This window comes from Fukomys damarensis, unplaced genomic scaffold, assembly GCF_012274545.1.
Source record: "Fukomys damarensis isolate Sample0158 unplaced genomic scaffold, DMR_v1.0_HiC HiC_scaffold_9, whole genome shotgun sequence".
Classification (NCBI taxonomy): domain Eukaryota; kingdom Metazoa; phylum Chordata; class Mammalia; order Rodentia; family Bathyergidae; genus Fukomys; species Fukomys damarensis.
Window position 1 is genome coordinate 8267272 of NW_022900921.1, and position 9175 is coordinate 8276446.

A 9175-nucleotide genomic window follows, 5' to 3' on the forward strand; every position below is an offset into this window, starting at 1 on the left:
CAAAAAAAAAAAAAAAAAAAAGATGTTGTCACTTGTAGGCACCTTACACATAGGCACAAATCACACATTCAGTTGACCGTCTCCACCTCACCTACATAGCTACATTCACAAGCCTTGAAGATGCAGCTGTACGACAGTACACACCCTGACACGGCACCCACAGCGGCTGACTCGGGAACACACCCCACTCACAGAAAGACAGCTCTGCCATCCACACGTCCACGTGCATCCGATATCGTTCTTGACAGTGCACAGATCACTAAGGGCTCCGTACATACACTGTCCACACAACCAGCTGGTGAGAGATGCCTGCCATAGCAGGTGTGGGGAGCCCCAGTCCCACAGCCCCCTCTAGAGGGTCCCAGGACAGCCTGGCACCAGCTACCCTGTGAGTGTTTAGGAGCTGGGATGTTCCCAATGCCTGGGGTAGCCCTGTTCCCTGACCCTTTGCCCACCTGAAGTCCATTGTGTGGGGCTCTCACTAGGAGCACAGCCTGCAGGGACTGGCTGGGCTGGAAGCTGGGTCACCCCAGGTGGTACCGATGGCAGACAGACCCAGCCTTCCTCCATAGCGGCGAGTGAGCGGAGTGCTGGCACAGCCGGCCGGCTCAGGTGCTCAGAACTCCAGGGGAAGGAGGACCCGATGAGGGTGCCCCCTCCTTCCCACCTCTGGGATGTGTGATAGGGAGCTCAGGGACCTAGGAGTCCAGCCAAAACTGTTCTCGGGCAGTCAAGACGTGTGGCTTCAGTTAAGTTCTATCCCTGTCTGGAACCTGGCTTTGTTCCTTTCCAGGTCTGAGCCTCGGTTTCCCCATTTGCCAAAAAAGGAGATAGGACAGACAGTGTGCAGTTCTGTAATTCCTCCTTCCCCTGTGGTATGGACTCACCCTGGGGCCTCTGCCCCGACCCCAAAGGGAGGATTCCTCTCCTCCAGCTCACCTCTACCTCCGGCCCCAGGCACAAGTCCCGCGGTTCCCTGCGGCCCCTGCCCTGCCTCGCCCACCTGAGAGTGCTCAGCACGTTGAACTCTCAGAATTTATCAAGCAGGCTTCTCAGCTCTTCCCCACATGGTGCAGGGGGAGACCAGGCAGGGACGCCTGCTGTGCTTCACAGAGAAGAGAGTTAAGCGTGGAGAGGTTTAAAAAAAATGTGTTAAGGGAATCCTCCAGAGACCAAGCTGAGCAGCTGAAATGGGCAGGACCTTCCTCTTCGGGCAAACCTTTGGGTTCCTCTGCTGTGGCTTGGGGAACAGGGACACCCAGAAGAGACGCCTGGTGGAAATGAAATGAAATGGTAGGGAATGCGACTCAGCATAGCAAAGGTAGCCCTGCTTCAAGATCAGGTTTGCTGTTAGGAGTGCGGATTGCCCAAAGGAAGGCATGAGTTACACGTGGCCACACAGGTAGAAAAGCCTGCCCTGGGCTGATCTTCCTGCTGTCCTGCTCCCACCAAGGACCAGTTCGCCCTTCCCCTTTTCACATCCACCCTGCAGAACTCTGCTGCCACAAGGCTGGAGGTAGAGGAGACAGGGCAACACCAGGTGCAAGGATTGTGTTCTCAGAGACCTGGATTCCAGTTTCCCCACCTCTCTTTCCCCTGCTAAGTGACTTGAAAGGACTCCGTCGTCGGTCGTCTGTGCAGCGGATCCCTGTACCTCCCTGCTCTGGAGTGATGGAGAGAGATGCAGGACCGGGACTCCTCTCCCACCCTGCCTCTCTCCCCTACGCAGGCGTCAGGCCCAGGCACCTCCCGCAAAACCTTTTCCCTCCTTGTCCGCATCCCGTGACCTTGACGCCATGGGCAATCCCCGCACTGGACCCCTTATCTAAATAGGGCAGTAAATCAAGGACCTGTCAGGGGTCCGGGTAATTACAGGAACTCCATAAAAAGGACCCGGCCGGCCGCCTGTTTATATTAGCACGGTGTAAAATATTCCCGCTGTCTTGGGGAATCGCGTCGCGCGGTAACGCGCCATAAATCAGCCCGCAGGCCATTTAACCCGCAGTCTGAGCTGGCAAATCCCTTCAGCATTTCTCTGCCACATCTAAAGCGGGTCTAGGACTTTCCAACCCGGCCCAGTGTGTTCCCGGGAGCTGGAGGACAGTGGCGGGGGGCGGGGTAGGTAGGGATCGATTTCTCTGGAAAAACCTTTGACTATGAAACCTCCCACCTACCTTTCACCGATTTGGGAGAGCAGGGACATCTGGTGAAGACCAACTTCCGCTTCAGGTTGCGAATGGGACAGAGAGAGAAGGGGCTGGGGCCTCGACCTCCAGGGAGACCTGGGGTCGGTGGTCCAGCCGCAAAGGTCTCAAGCCGGGAGGGACTTTTACCTATTAGCTCGGGTGTTCTTGATGCCCCTGGCATTTGAATGCTCTTGTGTGCAAATGAAACCTCAGATTCTTTGTCCGATTCCCTATTTTTTTTACAGATGGCAAAAGAGACCCAGAGCAAGGGAAAGCCCTGGCTCAAGGATGCAGCCAGAAATCTAAGACCCGCTGGGGTTGAAGCCATCCATTCTGCCTACACCGCTGCACTTTCTCTAAGGATAAAGGGGGGGGGTTGGGGGGGCTCCCACTCCCTACTTAGGTTTGTAACAGCCTCAAAAATACAGAATCTATTTAAGGTAAACCTACTGCTGCTGCCTTTTGTCTAATGAGTAACATAAATCAAGCTTATGGAAAAAGAATATTAAATTTTCCGTGTCTTTCCTCCCGGTGGAGACTTGAGGATTCAAGGGAGAATTAAACATGTACGTGTTTTCCACCCCTTTTTCTGCCTTCCTCCCCCATTGCCTTTCTCTTCCGAAGTCTATAAGTGACAACGTGTTTACACTAGTTTTTATGTCGTCTGAGCTTTGTCCCGGCTCCGTTCCCTCCTCTGTGTATTCTCTGCACAGAGAGACGTCTGCTTCGGGAAGCGTTCAACCTAAACAGAACCCGTCTGATTGGAAAATGTATTTATTTGAAAAATCGTAACTCACGGTTTTGGTGAAAACGGCCCCCAAATTTATAGGATCACAGCAGTCGTAAATCAAAAAGCGCTGGACACCTTTCCCTGCCATCCCAGCGGCCTGACTGCCCCGCCAGCCCCGGATACCAACTGGGTCTCATCCCCACCCACCCAGCCAGCAGCCAGCCCGAGGTGCAGCCAGCAGGCAGGTGGATTTCCCTCTTGCCGCTCAGGGACGGTCTCATTCTGGTCGTCTTCACAGTGCCCGGGCTCAGGCCATGCGTCCACGGCGCGAGTGCTCCGTGTGGTTTGGACGGATGGGCTCTCCTGGTTTTTGTTGGTTGCTCCTCCCGAGTCGCCATCCCTGACCCAAGCCTCCAAAGTGGGCAAGCTGTTTTATGCTAAGCAGTTTATCTCCGCCAAGTCTTTCCTGAAGGTCGGTTTCCCTGTCTGACCACTGCTTCTCGGGTCTGGGAATTTTTTTTTTTTCCCTTTTTCAGTGTAATCTGAATTTCCCAGCAATTAATCAATTCTACCTCACCTGTCACCTGGATCCAGCTGCCAGCCAACTCCAGCTGAGGGCCCAGGAACCCTGGAGCTGGACATAAGCCCCCAAGGACGAGGACGTTGGCACAGAGGCCAGTAAGTCCTGGCTAGTGACAGTTCAGGTGGAGACGGCTGGGCTGGGGTTACTTTCTCTGGGAGGTCCAGGCTGGCCTGTGGCTCTTCCCCACCCCCGCAACAGGAGGAGCCTGTGCCTGTGCCCTGCTGCATTTCCCCCAGCCCAGCTCCTTCCTTACCAAGGATCTGCGCTTCTCACGCAGTGCCTCCGCAGGGAACCACTTGTCCTTCTAAGCTAGCTGCTATCTCCTGGAGTGACCGTGAAGATGCACTCAAAACTCTGTTGCTCTTTCCTCCGGGGTAGGCAGGGAGAGCCTGAGGGCCAGGGCAGCACAGTGATAATGAATGTCTTCTTCATCCACCACCAGCTCTACCGCACCACCTGCCTCCAGGAGCCCTCAACAGTACCCTGGAGAGTGATCTAAACCCAGGAGCCCTGAATGCAAAGAAATGAAGTAGATTTCCTTAGAGCAAACCAGTCGGATCAGCCTAGTCTGCGCTGGGAATAAAGAGCCCTGTGGAGCAGAAGGAAGGCTCGCCTTCCCCCATCCTGCCCCTGAAGTTTGGGGCTGAGGGTCGAGGAGGGAGGTGCCCTTAGTCCTGGGGCTTCTTCTCCACACCTAAAGTGGCCTTGCTCTAAGGGACAGGGTCCACACATTTCCCGGTGCTGCTGACAGGAGCAGAAATGGACCCTAAAAGGCCCGTGGGGCTGGAGGTGGGAACGGGGAAATCTGCAGGATGCCTTCCGAGGGAGACTAGGGGTTCAGCGGCTTGGTGGAGGGGGGGAGAGGGCGAGAACAGCCCCGCTTCTCTTTACCGGTGAGAAGTCTGGGCTCTGCCGCCCTTTCCTTCTGCCAACAGGCTTGGAGAAGGAGTCTGCAAGCAAGCGAGAAACTGTATTGTGATTAGTCTTATTATTTTAAACGGGCCCTGGCTACATCCGTCATCTTTCCTATAACGGTCAGTTGTAAACACACTTTAAAAGAGAAAAACACAAAAGGGATTTAGGATCGACACTGGGAAAATGCTTAGCTCTGGCCTTGCCGGGGAGTTGGCAGGCTCTCCCGTCCTCTGGGAGAGGAGTAAAGTGTTCAGGTTCCCCCTTTTTTTTTCCATTGAATTTCTAAGTCTCTCGGGGGTCTTCTGTGTCCTTTTAGTTGAACGAGGAAAGTTCTTCATTAAAAAGCCGAGCATGGGAATAAATGGGCCCTGGCTTTGGAACAGAGAGGAGACTACCCAGCGGCCCAGGAAATTGAGTCTCATCCCTCTTGTCCGTTGGCTGCGATCTTTCCAGCGCCTTTCTGCCCCTTTCTGCCTGATCTGTGGTCTTGCTCTGGATGGGACTGTGGACTGTGAGAATATTTATGAACGGTGAAAAACAGAAATCATAAAAGAAAGGGGCGAGCCCTATGTGGAGAAAGGGGAAACATACTTTGTTTTTTACTTTATTAGTTACTGTCAGAGCGGGTCCCCAGCACCTCTCCCACTGAACTTTGCTCCCCCACACACCAGGGGGTGCAAGATTGTTCTCATTAGCCTCCCCAAACCCACCCAGAACACAAAGCAAAGAACAAGAAGTCACAGTAAAACCAGGCTGCAAACTCAAACCAACTGCTGGCAGTTATTAAATTCATTTTCTTCCATGCAAGCGAGGCCCCCCAAAAGTCTACATTAAAAAAAAAAGTAACGAAGGTGGCAGAAGAGAGAACAGAAAGGAAAACCCAGAGACCAGAGCAGAAATTAATTTAATTACCTCTTCTCCCCTGCCATAAATTCCGCAGAGGAAATCAAATCTTTCTGTACATGTGTATGAAAACCAATCAGCCTATTGAGCTGGCCAGAACTCGTTATGTCTCAAACTGGGTATCTTAATTGAATGAAAGCGAGTGCACCAGGCGAGCAGGCAGCCACGGAGCCAGGTTTCTCCAAGGGTGTTTGCCGTGGAGCCGGAAGGAATAAACATGGGTTGGAACGACACACTAATCAGCTCGCTTTCGAGGAAGGGTGGGGAAGGGGACCCTCGCTGAGCCCCAGGAGAACCAGAACCGCGGAGCCGGGGGCTGGCAGATGCATCTAACATTCTGCTTCAGGTTGTAATGGAATATTTCTCATAAACAGCCGAGTGTCTCTCCCAGCCACGCACCTGACATGTTTTTTGCTGTTTAACTTCAGATCTGACAGATGATGATAACCTGAAGAAGAGAGGTTACAAATGCGGAGGGCTGTGGGACTGGTCAGTGTAAAGGGCGCCTGCTTAAGAATTAGGACAGGGCTGTGATTTGTAGGGCCCGGAAAGGGCTGTTACGCAACCCGCAGCGAGGAGAGGGGACCGCAGAGCGGAAGGGAAGCTCAGAGGTCCCGGCTGCTTTCTGAGGGAGAGGCCGCCACTAGTTTTGTATTCTGCTTTGTGAAAGGGAAAAGTGTGTCTCGGCCCCCCAGCTCTGTGCTTTTCCGCCTGCACCCTGAGTGGTCGTGTCCGTGAAGGTCACATAACCGGTGCAGTTAGCTGTGGCCCAGAGAGAAGAGGTGGGAAAGGCAGAAGTTGACTTCATTTCAATAAAAGGTGAATGGTAAATCTGTTTGTTCTAGGGCTGTTACAAAGAATCATTACTCCTTCCTTTCCACATGAGAATCATCCTCATGTTAGTTCTCAAGTTCAGTGGGTGTCACACTGTCTTGGGGGATAGGTTTTGAATACCTGTAGGAGAGGGGTGGGCGAGACTCCCAGAAGAGTCTGCTGCAAAAACTTTGAGAATCTGACTTGCATGGACACAGCAGGTCTTCAAATAGGTATTTGACCTATTTACTTAAAAAGTTGTTTTTTTCTGCCAGCCATGGCATAGCCTGTAATCCCGGTACTCAGGAGGCTGAGGCAGGAGGATTGCCTCAATACAGGAAGAAAGTTAAAATTTCCTTGAGCTCAACAAGCCATTTTGGCTCCCTGGCCTGGAGATCTGTCCCCCAATCCTGAACATTCCTGGAAGGAGAGCTTTTTCTGCTGCCCTCCTGCTAGCACTGTGCATTTCTGGCACGTGGTAGAGCTTCCAAAAACTATTTATGGAAAGAAATAATTGGTTAAGTGAATCTGGGGCATTAGATGCTTTCTAAAGTCACTGCCAACCCTAATGCCCAATTTTTCATTTTCTGCCCTAGGGGGGAAAAAACCTAATTGCACAAACTCAAATGTATTTGTCACTTGGGTTCTTGACATTTAAACATGTATGTTTCTTCTCCATGTCTTGTCACTTGATCTGACAGCTTTCTGCCTGCTCTGTCTGATATTACTTTGGAGATGCCTTGGCCCGAGGCGACCCAGCCATCCTCTGGGTTGGAATTGAGCAGGGCAGTCCCCACCTTGTATTCAAAAGATCAGTAGGTGTAGATTTTTTCCAACTCTGGAAAAAATGCACAGATTATGCTAGGAACAGGACAGTTGGGTGCTTTCAGTTTACAGGTATAGAATTCTGTCCTGTAGCTTTGAGGCCGGACCTCCTCGCCCACGGCAGCATGCTCGGGGTTGAGCCCCTACTACGCCATGCCGTTCACATGTTTCTCTTAATGCCCTGTCATGCTCAGCGAGGGCACGAGGGAACTGAGATCCAAACCCAGGTCTTCTGGAGCCTCATTGTTGTGTTTTGCAGTACTGCAGGAGTAACCCAGGGCCTCAAAGTGAGCTATACCTCCCGTCCTTGTTATTTGGGGAGATGGAGTCTCGCCAAGATTCCTAGGCTGGGCTGAAACTTGCAGTTCTCCTGTTTCAGCCTCCTGAGTAAAAAGCTTTGCTTTTAACTGCTTAAGTTGTGTGAGTGTGTGTGTGTGTGTGTGTGTGTGTGTGTGTGTGTGTGTGTGAAGAGGCAGGATAACTAAAATGCTAAAAATATTTTAAATTCTGTAACAGTATGTAGTGACAATAAATTATAATAGGTATGTATTTTATGTTTGAAAAATAAAGTTATATATTGGCATAAATAAAAATAGTTATATATTTTGGCTTTATATATAAAACAAAAGAGTTGTGACATATATAGTTTTTTTGTGTTTTTTTCCCCCCAGTACTAGGGATCGAACTCATGACCTTGAGCTTGCCAGGTAGGTACAGCCCCACTGAGGTACATCTCCAGCCCTAGTGTTATATATTTGTTTGGTTTGGCTTTCACAGTGCTGGGGATTGAACCTAGGGCTTCGTGCATGATAGGCAAGTGCTGTACCACTAGCCACATCTCAAATTCATAATAAATATTATCATTTATTATAATGTGTTTGTTACTGATAAATTTATTTGTAGCAATTAAAACATATAAACCTGCCGCCCAAAGATTGCGCTATTTTATTCCCTCATCACCAAACACTGTATGCTAAGTCCAGGTTGTCTTTAGCAGCTGAATTTTTATTTTATTCTGGTGGGGATTGAGATAGGATTTTGCTGTGTAGCCCAGGCTGGCCTCGAGCTCACAGTGATCCTCCTGCCTCAGCCTCCCAAGTACTAGGATGACACGGGTAATAGTGGCATCAATATGACTTACCCTGAGGTGACAAACCCCACAAGGAAAGGAGCCTGATTGGTTCTATTCAGAGATCGTCCCCAGGACCCAGCTCAGTACCTGCAACAGGAGTTACTTGGTACATATTTGTGCAATGAATGAGTAAAGGAAGGGGAAGTCTTGAGGAGATGCCAAGGCAATTCCATCCCCAGAAACCAGTCCCAGGCAGAGCGCTGTCTCTCAGTGGGTGCTGAGGAGGCTGAGGGGAGGGTCTTTTAGGAGCACAGCTGCACATGGCAGGGGCTTACTGTGCACCATCACCAGTGGGATCGCTCTGAATACATTTTTGGGGAATGGCTTTATTGAGATATAATTCATATGAAGTGCACGTACTTCCTGGAAATTTTATTTTGCAATTATTCCACAGAGAAAAGTTGAAGAAACAACCCAGAGTTGGGCTGTGGATTCAACTCAGTGGTGTCCCCACCTGCCTTGCAAGCACAAGGCCCCAAGTTTGATCCCTGGTACTAAAAACAACAAAAACAGAAGCAGAGTTTCTGCACACCTCCTTTACCCTGCATTCCCCTAACAAAGCTAGGGACATTACCAACACTGAGATACTAACATCAAGACACTATGGTTAAACCGAGCTGCGGGTTTCTAGATGTCTCCAGTTTTTTAATTTATGCCAAGACCTCACATTATGTTTGTCAACTCGATTCTACTGCAGTTTACACTTAGTATCATCTTCAGCAGTTTTTAAAGTCTCGGCGAAGTCAGTGAAAAGCACCCGAAGTAGAATGTCTCCCTTCACCAGGGACGGGGTGCTTCCTGGTTCTGGCCCGGACACGTGAGAGCCCTGTGCCTTCAGCCTCGATGGGGTACACGTCTGTGCAGCTCGCGATCCTACGGCCTTGCGTTCCGCATCTCCTGCCCCCGCGACCTGCGTCAGCCGAGTTCTTTGCCGGGATTCAAGGTTCGCATCCTGTCTTTGATGCGGGAAGTTATAGAGATTCCCAGGTGTCCTTCTAGGACAGATTTCCGGGGAGAAAACGGATGTGACCAATGTTAACCAGGTTACATTAGACACGCTGAGGGCAGCAGGACTCGGAACACAAGGT